The sequence below is a fragment of the Geotrypetes seraphini genome, chromosome 2 (assembly GCF_902459505.1).
Source record: "Geotrypetes seraphini chromosome 2, aGeoSer1.1, whole genome shotgun sequence".
NCBI lineage: Eukaryota > Metazoa > Chordata > Amphibia > Gymnophiona > Dermophiidae > Geotrypetes > Geotrypetes seraphini.
Genome location: NC_047085.1, coordinates 59,240,580 through 59,254,021, shown reverse-complemented (window position 1 = coordinate 59,254,021; position 13,442 = coordinate 59,240,580). Strand labels below are relative to the sequence as shown.

At 40.7% G+C, this 13,442-nt stretch overlaps 1 protein-coding gene across 2 annotated transcripts in view; it reads left to right on the top strand.

The window, feature by feature from the left end:
* OXR1 (oxidation resistance 1) overlaps positions 1-13,442 on the top strand; it is a 325,515-nt gene that overhangs the window by 153,573 nt on the left and 158,500 nt on the right. The window lies entirely within an intron of this gene.

Below are 13,442 nucleotides of genomic sequence, written 5' to 3'. Positions count from 1 at the left end.
TATAATTTTGTAGTTGGTTTTATTTTCCTGAAGAAATGCATACAAATTCAGAATTAAAGGTATATGCAAGGTTTCTAGTATTTTTCTACACAAATTCACTGTTCCTGCTGTCTTTAATGTATGTTTGATTAATTAGCAAATATTGCTTGTCTCCATTCAGACCTTAATATCTGAGAATACTGCTTCTAGAGGAGTTTGAAGTCTAGTCTTGCTGTATTGGCCTGACTAGTATGTACAGTATTTTGGACATTATTCATGTTGTGTCTTGCAAGGCAGAATGGATGAAGAAGCACAAATTCCTGATTCAGTAGAGAAAGAGGATGATACCTTTATCAGTGTCCAGTTAACAAAGAAAGTTGCAATAACTTGATTGACTTGGGGTTATCTTTATAATTGGGCCATAACAATACTGCTAATTGACTGGCTCTATAATTGAAAACTCCTGTCATGTCTATGAAATTAATTTGTAAGCTTAGAATTCATTATATATTGTATTCTAAAATTCTAGGAAAGAATCAGTCAAAAAATTTCCTATCAGTATTAAAAATAAACTACCACATTTTTTGCTCTATAAGATGCACCTGACCATAAGATGTAGAGGAATTAAAACCAAGAAATAAAAAATTCTGAACCAAATGGTGTACCCTGCCCCCCCTCTGGTGGTCTATTGGTAGGCCAGGACAGGTTACAGGGCACAGGGCAGGTCTAGTGGTAGGCACCCCCGTGACCTTTTTTAATTCTGTTGGTCCAGCTCTGTATCGGCATGAGCTTTCCACACTCCTGCCCTTCCCTCACTGGACAGCTGCCTCCATCTCTTGTGGCAGAGCGGCATACAAGGCAGGCGCAAGCTTTTTGCGCTCCTGCCTGGTCCCACGCCGCTCCCTGAATGGCTGCCGTAAGTTCTTGCGAGACACAACATGAATAATATCCACAATACTGTACATACATTCTAGTAGTTTGCGGAGGACAGAGTTAAGAATGGACTAATGAGGAAAGGAGGATTGAGGCTCCGTGATTGTACTGGTATAACACTTGAGTATGGGATTTGATGACGCATGTATTTCGAGTTAGTTGTCTTTAGTATGTATGCTTTCAAAGAAGAGTTTGTAATTATTTTTCAGAATCTGTTGTAGAATATTTCTATCCTGATGTCAGTCGGGAGGTTGTTCCAGGTCTTGGTGCCAAGATAAGTGAAGAACAAATTAAATTTGCACTTGTATTTAACTCCTTTGGGAGATGGAGGAGTAGTTGAAGCAATTTCAATTTTCTGGTTGATGCTGGCCAGGAATTGACGAATAAACTTGAGTGGTTCAGCGGTTTTTGCTTATAGGATTTGGAACATTATACATGATAGTTTGAAGGTGATAACAAGTTTGGGTTTTTTTTTAAATTTATTTATACAATCTTAACAAGTACAACTATTTGTTCCAGAAATAGAGTCATACCCCACAATAAATTTTCTAAACTAAGAATATATAACAGAAAATTATATGATAGTGGATTTAGATTCTTTCTTAGACCACCATTCTAATTTTAGGGGGGAGTTTAGAAAATAGAGAATTTTTACTTTGTAACATTATAAAGGAAAGGTTTCAATTGTTAATCCCTCGGTATATTATTCTGTGCTTCTAACCAAAGGTGATACAAGTTTTGATGGTAGACAGTGTAGGTTTGTATAGTTAGGTGAGATGGAGTCAAATCTTTTTAGTTTCAATATTAGTCTGATCACCATGTTTTCTATCATCTGTACCTTGTTCAGGAGAATAGAGTAACAACAAAGGAAATCTTGATGTTCCTCAGAAAACAGGAGAAACCACAAAACCAAAACAAGGATTGGAACTAATATACTGGATCAACCAAGTTTATTACTGCAAATGAAACATTCAGTAAAAATAATCCAGCTGACAGTAGTAGTCTGTACAAATGTAATAAGCAGTAGGAAGAAGACCTTCCATGGTCCATGTTTCAGCTAATAGCCTTCATCAGGGGTCCTATAAAAATATGTATGTAATAGTGAGTAATAATAATGAATGAAAAAAATGTGAATCAAGGTGAGAGTGCAATGGTGTAACAGAAATGTATAAAAATATATGTGGTGAGTGATAATGGGGGAAAAAAACTTGTGAAGGTCCAGAAAAGTGCCATAAGGATCAAGAGAGAACCAGAACTAAAAATAGAGAAATTACAGAGACATGGTTCACAGAGAACCATGACTGGGATGTAGCTATACCGGGTTATAATTTGTTCAGGAAAGACAGGGTAGGAAGAAAAGGAGGGGGAATAGCATTCTATGGTAAAAATCATCTTAAAGCCACACATTTGCAGGATCAGCAGGGCAAGGAAGAGGCGCTGTGGATCAATTGCTACTTCTGACTCTCTTCAGGGACACTTCTGAAAATACTCCAGCCTAGGTGATTCCCTTCCTTCCCTTCTCACCTTAAGAAACAGCCTAAAGCCTGTGAACCCAAACCATTTTACAACTTTCCCGCACTCATATAAACCCAGGTATTTCCACCTGAAATGTACCCCTCATCTCTTGCTACTTCTCTCTTCAGGGAAACTTCTGAAAAATGCCCATCATTAAAGTATAAGCTACCTCTAGGAGATAGTCTCCATAGCTACACTGTGAACTCAGCCTAGACCCACTCACCCCTAGGCTTAATTACATATCACCCATCAATCACCTTTCACCTGTTGCTCAACCAAATCCAACCAACACAGAATAAAAGTAACTAAATTAAAAATATAATTCAACAACCCCAATGCTATATCTTAAACTTATAATAATATTATCCATCATGTGCTTTCCTATCCAAATTATCAACCAGGGAAGACATGCTGACCCCAGAAAACCCTCACACCCCAACACAGCCCCCACAACCAGAGAAAAATCTCCTTTTCCTCATACACCCCCACAACAAAAAAACATATCTGTCACCCTCATAAAAGCCAGACCAGTAAATAGCAAAGACATCATACTAAAAGATCTTGCAGATAAAAACTGGGACATGTTCCTGACTACTAAAACCTGGCTTAAAGACAATCTTAGTTACACCAGGTATATGTCCCTTACATTATCACATTTTTAGCAGGCTCTAGTACACAGAAAAGAAGTAACAGCTATTACCTCTGCCCATGACAAATGGATTGCAGAGAAATATATTGGTACTAGATCTCAATATGTGTCACATTAGGTTAAAAACTTGTATTGAAAAAACATGCACTGCCAAAGATAACTATGCAAATTGTAACCTGGAAAATCTAATTGTTTGTACTAGATCCTTAGCTTTTGTATCAAGTTAGGACAGAACCTTGTATAGTAAACTTGTTCTGTAATTATATTAAATTGTAACCTGTCAACTATATAATATGTATGTTTAAATTGTAAGCCATTCTGAGCTCTTTGGGGACAACGAGATAGAAAACAAAATAAATATATTTACTGTACATTGGTGTGATATACAGGCCTCCTTCATAGATAGAAGAAGTGGACAGAGATTTAATAGTAAACATTCAGAATATATCTAAAAAAGGGGAAGTTTAGTGCTAGGTGATTTTAACATGCTGGATATTGAATGGGGTATCCCTTTTACAGGATCTTCTAGAAGTAGGAAAATCATGGATTCTCTACAAGGAGAACTGTTCCTGCAATTGGCAGTGGAACCAACGTGGGATGGGGTCATACTTGACATAGTGCTTACAAATGGGGAAAGTGTTTCTGATGTTTATATTTGAATATATATGGTATATTTAGTAGCACTATAGAACTATTTAGTGTGTGGTGCAGTGGTTAGAGCTATAGCCTGAGCACTCTTGAGGCTGTGGATTCAAATCCCTCACTGCTCTTTGTGACACTGGGCAAGTCAATGTTCCATTTAGTCAGCAACAATGCATACAATTTAATATAATGTGTTTGTCTAATTTAATATTATAATTTCTTGTACAATCCCTATTCCTGAACAAGTGGTTAGTCAATCCCATCTCATGAGATGTTTTATAGGAAGCCTCATTTGCATAGTTTTGATCCTCCTCTCTTACCTCAGAAATGCCCTGTAACTTCCAGTTGTCTTCCTACAAGCAAGACAGTAAGAGCTAGGTTTTTCTGCTCCTGTTTATTTTCCTTAAATTCAAGGATAGAGTCTGCTTCCAAGGGGTGATTGCTTTGCAGTGCATCCACCTGGACAGCCTGCATTAATAAATTTTAGGCTCAGGGACTGTTCCCTTGGGAGCATAGCTCACCCCAGGTTCGTCCACTAGTGGGTTGGAGTGTGGGCTGTGTGCAGGTTGTGAGGCTCCGTATTGTGCATGTAGGATCCAGTGGAGTCGAGGTCCCCGGCCAAATCATGGGCTGAGAGGCAGTCTGAAGAAACTAGATGTTCCATATTCAAGATTTATTGAGGCAGAGATCTTTGCAGGAACAGGGAAAAAAATCAGCTGTTTGCTGCAGGTACAGGAACAATACTTTTCACCACTCAGCAAAGCAGTAAATGGCCTTGTCCCTTCAGTAAAGGATCTGCCTTGAGTTGCCTCCCACCCCTCCTGCAATCCCCCTTGTGCTCACAGGTCCAGCAGCATCCCTCGCGATCACAAGTCCAGTAGCCCTCCCATGTGAGTCCAGCAGCCTCTTCCCTCCCTATCATGGGTCCAACAGCCCCCCTCCCTCACACCCTTCCTCCCTCGCTACCGATTGCGGGTTAAAACTGGCAAAAAAAAAACCTGCGACTCCCCTGGGTCAGCCCCTTGTGCCTCCTGCCCCGGGCATGCCAGCCTCTTAGAAGCTTTGTTGAAGAAGAGGCAGAATTGTTTTTGTGCTCCAACTCCTTCTTTTTGACTCTGCAGCGTGCGGTTCGAAGGTGGCCACAGCAGCCTTCTTCGTCACCAGGGCCTGTCACTCCAGCCTGAGTCACGATCCTAACACACCATTGGGGATAAGGATCTCTCCTTTTTAACCATCGGAGTACATTATGTAGCTGATGCCCCGTATGTCCTGTTCTGGGTTGTGATCAAGCTTTTGTCTTACTCTGTCTCTGCGCAGAGCAAGCTCTGAATTACAGTGGTGTGAGAATTCTTCCTCAAAATCCATGCTAAGTAAGCTGCCATTTAAGGGGCAGCTACTTTAGCTGGACAGTAGGCCTCGACCCTTTAAAGACTTTGGTCATAGTTCATTTTGTTCCTCGAGATGCTTTTGGCGATATTCGGTAGATATGCCTGGCCAAAGGCCATTTCAGTCCTCCAAATAGTGCTTCCCAGCCTGCCTCGCCACAGAGAAGCAATTATGATGCTGAGCCAATAGCTGTGCTCCCACACATTGGACGGAAGCTTTTGACATGTAGAGGAATGGGCGGAGATATCTGCAGTTCGTTGGGTGCTGAACATTCTGCAAGAGGGTTACAACATCCTCTCTCAGTTAGTTATTTTCTAATCTCCCCAGTGGGGATACTAGAGAAAAAAAAGGCAAAGGCCAGACCAATAGTCCAGAGGCTGTTGGACTTAGCAGCCATAGAGCCCGTTTCCAAGTCCTACTCAGGCTCTTGCAGATACTCGATCTACTTTGTCGTGCCAAAGAGAGGCGATCAGTCTAAAAATGGATGTCCAGGCCGTCAGTGTGAACCTTAAACTCCCACGCTTCCAAATGGAATCAGTGAGGTTGGTGCTTGCATCAGGAGCTCCAGTGGAGTTTCTAGCATCTCTGCACTTCAGAGATGCCTTTCTACATATTCCTATATTTCAGGAGCAGAGGAGGTACCTGAGATTCCCTGCCTTGCAGCAGCACTTTGTTTGTGGCCTTGCCCTTGAGTGGGCCAAGGCATATCAGACCTTCACAAAAATGATGGTGGTAGTTACAGCTCACCTATGCAGGTTGGGTACCTCTGTCCACCCATATCTCGATGATTGTCTGATCAGAGCACAGTCTGAGATTGAGGGACACCAGGCGTGTCGTCCAGTTGCTTCACAGTCTCAGCTGGGTTGTTAACTTTCAGATGAGTCACCTCACTCAGAAGCAGGACTTGGAGTATCTGGGAGTCCACTGTGCCACAGGATTGTATGGAATTTTTCTTCCAGAGACATGAAGGACGAAGCTGATTTGGTAGATGCAGGCCTTTTAGAACACGCCCACTCTGACAGCCGAATAATACCTGCAGATTCTGGGGTTGATGATGGCGACCATCGATGTCGGGCCCTGGGCTAGAGCTCACTTGCGCTTGCTTCAGGAGGCACTCCTCTTGCGTTGGTGTCACCAGCCGGATCTGCTCAGTCTGTGACTTCCTTGACCAGTGGAGGTCCGCTGCAGTCTGGCCTGTTGGTTGATTCCACTTTCTCTCTCTAGGGGATTTCCCCTCCACATATCCACATGGGTCATGGTAATGATGTGCGCCAGCCTTTACGGCTGTGGGGGCACATATTACGCCAGCCTTTACGGCTGTGGGGGCACAATGTGGTTCAGAGTGGCTGGTTGCCTTCCCAAATGGAGTGGTTAATCAATTGTTTGGAATTCTGAGTGAATCACCTGGCTCTACTGCGCTTCGAGAGTGCACTGCAGGGCAAAGCAGCCAAAGTCTTATCACACGGTGCCACGGTGGTAGCATATGTCATTCGTCGGGGGTACACAGAGTGTTCCTCTCAGACTGGAAGCTCGCATGCTCTTTTGATGGGCAGAAACCCATCTTCTAGCCCTCTCAGCAGTATACGTGGGAATCCTAGACAGTGTGCACGTGGCTTGTCCCAGCCGTCTAACTCTGGATCTCGGGGAGTGCTCCCTATCGTCCAGAACATTCCATTGTGTAGTGCGCAGAGGAGGTAATCCGACATTAGTCCGCATGACAGCAGTTCGCAACAAGAAAGGCCCTCAGTTCTTCAGTGGGAGACGCAAACCAGGAAATGAGTGTCTAGATGTCATGGTCTAGCCGTGGCCAAAGGAAGAGTTCTTTTTTATTATTATTTGAATTTAACAGTTTACAATATATACAGTATCCTAAAGCAATATGAGTCCACATCAAGGAAGAGAGAGGAACCATCCTTAAAAATTTAACCATCAAAAAGGAAAAAAATATATATACTGCCTGTGAATAACTCATTTTAAGTTTTTGTTTGAACATCTGTCTCTATCTATCAGGAATCTTTCCAACTGATCAGGTTCAAAAAAAGCATATGAAATATTTACATAGGTAACCATACATTTGGCAGGAAATTTTAGGAAAAAAGTTGCTCCCAATGATACTTGAGATTTATGTTGTAGGAATTGTTTCCGCTTATATTGGGTAGCTCTACATACTTCTGGAAACATTTGTAGTTTCTGCCCACAAAACAGGAAATCTTTTTTCAAGAAATAATTTTTCAAAACAATACTTATACAATTTTCCAAGGCGAAAATTACCAAGAGGGTGGCTCATTTGGTAATTTTATTCTGAGTTTCTTCAAGAAATAAAGTTAAATTTTCAAGTGAATCTTTTTTCTGATCAGATCCACCAGGAGTTCCTCTCTCTTGGTTAACTAACCCTCTAATTGGGAGATAGGGCACCCTGGTATCTTCCTTACCACAGAGAACTGAAGCAAAAATGTCAAGTATTGGAGCAGAAATGGAAAAAATCCAAATCTCCTACAGATACAGTCTTGGAGGGACATTATCAGGTTCTAAAATACAGTACTAAAAAAAGCTAGAAAAAAATTTTTATGGTGACAAAATTACCAGTTCCAATAATCAAAGTAGTACAGTACCCTATTTAACATCTGGTACTCTTTTAAATCATTGGTTTCTTACGACTCTCTGGCGCCCAGCAACACCACTTCTACCCCAGTAGACAGATCCTGGACTACCTTCGAGTATGTATCTGAGGCTCAGGTTTCAAAACTGTGTCACAAATTAAGATCTTGTAAATGCATCTTGGATCTATTTCCCTCATACCTACATGAAAAAATTCCCACTCAGGCTATCTCATCGCTCACAGACTTATAAATTATGCCTTACTGCCAGGTCTATTTTCTGAAGAGATGGGCCACATTGCTCTGTCCCCACTACTGAAAAAAATTGATCTAGACCAGGGATAGGCAATTCCAGTCCTCAAGAGCCAGAGCCAGTTCAGGTTTTCAAGATATCCACAATAAATATGCATGAGATAGATTTGCATCTCAAGGAAGCAGTGCATGCAAATCCATCTCATACATATTCATAGTGGATATCCTGAAAACCTGACCTGGCTCCAGCTCTCGAGGACCGGAATTGCCTACCCCTGACCTAGACTCTTCCTCACCGTCTAGCTACCGACCCATAGCAAACATTCCCCCTCCTTCCCAAAATGTTAGTCTGTTATATCTGCTCAACTTTCATCATATTTAGAGAGATTTTCCATTCTGTTACTTTGCCAATATGGTTTCAGACCTAACTTCAGTACCGAATCTCTATTGGTCTCACTAATCTCAAACATTCAGCAACTACGCTCTTATAATAAATTTGCTATTCTATTACAATTTGACCTATCAGCGGCTTTTGACATCATTCACCACGACATTCTGATCTACCAACTTTCTGAGATAGATATTGATTCTACTGTTTTAGACTGGTTCTCAAAATTCTTACGATCTCACTCATACACTGTTAATATGAATGGCACCAGGAAGCCATTATGTGGAGTCCCGTAGGGATCACGTCTGTCCCGTATTCTTTTCAATATCTATATGTCCACCTTAAAGCTTTTCCATCTCTCCTCCTTTTGAAACACTGTATACATATGCAGATGACATCTTCGTCCTTCTCGAGATAGATTTGAATCTTACTAACCTCACCAAAAATATTATAGAATGCATAACAAAACTTCAATCTTGAGCCCTTACTGTACAAATGAAGCTAAATGAATCCAAAACAAAATTATTTTGGCTTGGCCTAAAGTTAGATCAGCTACCTCTGTTCATTCCATTGCCTTTTGGACCTTCACTGCAGATTGAATTCTCAAGCAAAGTTTTGGGTGTCATTATAGATTCAACACTTTCATTTACTGATCATCTTAACTTTCTAGTAACTTTCTAGTAAAAAAATATGCTTTTTTGCCTCTATATGTTGAGGAAAGGGAGATCCTGTTTCCACCAACAACATTTTGCTGTCCTTGTTCAATCAATCATTTTTTCGAGGCTGGACTACTGCAACTCAGTCTATTTAAATCTGACCAGAAAAGTCTTCAAAGACTTCAGCAGATCTAGAATACTGTAGCGAGGCTGATCTTTGCAAAGAATAAATTTTACCGTGTTTCGCCGCTCTTGCTACTACTCCACTGGCTCCCAGTAATTTTTAGGGTCGACTTTAAATGTGTCTGCCTAACTTTCAAGATCCTTCATGGCATTCTTCATGAGTTCCTGGATCTGCACCAGCACCCACATCCTAAACGAAATGGCCCCACTAAAAAAAAGAAGGTTTAGACCTAGAAACCTAACAGGCTGGTTTGACCTAGAGCTCCTTGAGATAAAGAGAGAGTTAAGAAGGTTAGAAAGGAAATGGACAAAATCAGGAACCCCAGAGACTAGAGACGCCTGGCGCCAAATGCTAAAAAGCTACAAAAACATAACCAAAGAGAAGAAAAAAACCTTCTATGCCCACAAAATAGGTAACACCTCTTAAACAACAGCAGGCTGTTTAAACTAGTCAATGACCTGTACGATACTCCTACATGAACCCGGTAGAAGAACTCACAGTTACAGCAGACGACCTAGCCGATTTTTTTCAATTCAAAAATAAAAAAATTAAGACTTGCTTTATCAAGCCCTCAAGACTCCCACTGGGATTACATCGACCCAGATGCATCTAAACATGACATGAGTTGGTCCAACATCAAAGAGATTGACTGGCAAACATTCAATAAGCTCTACAACAAGTACGTCAAATCATACTGCAGACTGGACCCCTGGCCCCCAAATGTGATGAAAGCGACCCCTATCAACTTCAAAGCCAAACTACTAGACTGGATCAACCTACAACTATCCATTGGCAAGTTTCCAGAGGACTTGGGTCAAATTATAATAACTCCTATTAAAAAGAACACCAAAGAAACATCCAATAACATAGCCAATTTTAGACCTGTCGCAAACATCCCTCTTGCTGCTAAATTAATGGAAGGCCTGGTAAACGCTGAATTAAATACCTACCTAGACAAATTCAACCTTCTGCAGAACAACCAATCAGGTTTCAGACCTGGCTTCAGTACCAAAACAATTATGGCCTCACTCTTAAACCACCTACATTCCCTTCTCAGTCAAGGCACCAGTGCAATGATTCTACAACTGGACCTAAGTTCTGCCTTTGACCTAGTAGATCACACCATCTTAATGAACTGTTTAGAATCCTTAGGCATCACAGAAAACGCTTACAACTGGTTTCAGGAATTCCTCGAGTTTAGATCCTATCAGGTATTCAAAGAAGACAAATTCTCCTTCAGCTGGAAAAAGAACTACGGGTTGCCCCAGGGCTCCCTGCTATCTCCGACCCTATTTAACATCTACCTTATCACATTGGGACACCTGCTACAAAGCCTAAAATTCAACTTTTACATCTACGCTGACGACATTACTGTAGTGCTACCACTAACCTGTCTGTCGTCAGACTTTATTAATCTCTTAACCAACACCCTAAAGCAAATAGAGCTTTGGATGATGGCCTTCAAACTAAAACTGAACACAGAAAAAACTACATTTTTCCTGGCATCTTCCAATGAAAAGATAAAAGACAATACGATTCACGTGAATGGCCGTGATTATGAAATTGACCAAACTATAAAAATACTAGGAGTCACCCTTGACAAACACCTAACCCTGGAAAAGCGTACAGATTTAATGTTCAAAAAAAGTATATCAGTCCTATGGAAGCTCCGCACCATTAAAAAATACTTTGATTATTCATCCTTTCGATTACTTGTACAATCATCCATCTTGAGTACGCTGGATTACTGCAACATTATATATCTGAGAGCTTATAAGAAGACACTTAACAAGCTGAGATTAATTCAGAACACTGTGATCCAGCTCATCTTTGGTTTAAAAAAATGGGAACATATCACCCCATACTTCCAGATACTCCACTGGTTGCCGGTGGAATCCAAAATACTCTTCAAGTTTGCCTGCATCAGCTACAAAGCTATCTTTGGGATGCTACCAACTTACTTTGCCTCTCAATTCATCCTCAACAGCTCTAAAAAGAGCTCTCGCAGAATAAATCTCTTTAATTACCCATCCCTAAAATCATGTCTTTACAAGAAGTTCCTAGACAGAATGTTATCATTCCAGGCAGCCAAACTGAACACATGGCTCGTAAAACCCATTCTCGAGGCCACTTCTTACGCCGAGTTCAGAAAATTACTGAAGACCCGTCTCTTTAACAAATTCTAATTCCCAATTCTTGCCCAATCCCCCTCAGCTATCCTCATCCCAATCCCCAATTCTCTTGATTTTAGATTAACTCATCCTTCTTCCTATTTGTAAAGGTATTCCACCCAAATTGTTTTCCCCTGCACCCCAATCTCTGACTAGATACTTCCTTTTGATTCAAACCATCTTGGTTCTCTTCCATTTGCAATTTGTATCCCAGAAAGTACTTTTTCTGTTCTCCTTACATCTCATACACTCATTGTATGTATCTCGTTGTAAACATCTCTTACTTCTTGTTGTAAACATCTCTTACTTCTTGTTGTAAACATCTCTTGCTCTCATTGTATGTAACTTGTTGTAAACTGCTTTGAACTTATGGTATAGCGGTATATAAGAAATAAAATTATTATTATTATTTTAATTCCTTGGAATGCTGCGAGACCAGATCTATCCAAAAGCTCAAATTATCTTTCCCCTCACTAAAAGGTGTTTCCTACATTGGAAAACTAGGGAAATCTCTTCACCTCAAAACTAAAAAACTTTGGAATAATTTCCCTGCCCAGCTGCGCAACCTGGGCTCTTTCCAACTATTCCGAAGACACCTGAAAACTTGGCTATTTTGAAAAATGTAAATATCCGCTTCCCCCTACCACCAACTCCCACTGTACTTCCCTTTTAATTTTTGTAAACTATGTCGAGCTCTATATTTATAGAGAAGATGTGTTATATAAGCTTAAAGTTTAGTTTAGTTTATAGAAACATCTATTCAACACAATAGTTTCAGGACTGCTCAATTCTAGAACCTCTTTAAAATATTTTCTAAGTAGTATCTCTGGTGAGAGTAGTAAATAATTGCAGAAGTACTAGTTTGTTGGAGCAATCCAATCTGAGAGTCTGATTTTTTAACTGCTCCTTCTAACTGATTTATTTTTTCATCTATAGTTCTACTGTACACTATTTAAAACTATAAATGGAGACAGCCCAATCTACCTGAACGACCGCCTCATCCAAACTACCTCTACCAGGCATAGAAAAACACACACCGCATTCACTTACCCCCCCAATCAAAGAAGTAAAATGGAAAAAACTATACAACGGCCTACTAGCCACTCAATCTGCAAAAATAGATAACCAAATCTCCAACCTATTGATAACTACCCCAGATTACAAGATGTTCAGAAAGGAAATAAAAACTATACTCTTCAAGAAATCCCTTAATAAAGCTTAATACCATGAATACCCCTTCTTACCTTCCCTTCCCCAACCCCTGATCCTTCTTATCCCTCTCTTGGAAACGATCTCTGATCTAACTTTGTAATTCTTCTTCCATAACTCTTTTTGTAATCCGCTTTGAACCGAAAGGTAATGGCGGAATAGAAATTTGTAATGTAATATATAGTTTCCATTTTAGACACTACTTGATCTGAAAAAGCATAAAGCTTTTGTACTGTAGTAAAGCGTCAGACCTCTTAACCACCATTCATACATCCCTTAAAGTTATATTTTGAGGAATTTCTTCATTAGAAAGATTTCCACTAGGAAACTCAACTGGCTGAATTTTTTTTAACGTCTAATAGGGATTTCAACTGTGGTTGCTATAACAATTGGTCTGAAGCTATGTTCTCTCCCATGGGAAGACTATCACTTGGAGGAGTCTCCCCTGGAGAGAAACAAGAGAAGAGTGGACTCAGGGAAATTATTTTCCCAAAACTTAATGAAGCCCCCAATATATTACCTGCAATAGGAGAGGGAGAACTAGGCTTAGGAGCTAATACTAGATGCCTTTCAATAGGGCCTGGACGAGTCAGGGTACTAGATGGTAACAATTTAGGCTTTACCTTATGCTTCCCCATGTTCACAAGACCACATAAAAAAATTAAGAAAAAAGTCTCTCAAACCATATTCTCTGTCCACTAGGGCTCTACCGGGACTCCAAAGGGGCTGTAGCAGTGCCGCAGGCAGTGGAAAGTTATTATCTCCGGTCGCCCCTCCCACTGTTGTCAGTTAGGGACTTGGGAACAGCTGACAAAGCTGCCAGGTAACTCTTCTCAGCAGGCAAAAGTGCCTCCTTTCTCTCCAACACCGCAGGCAGCAGC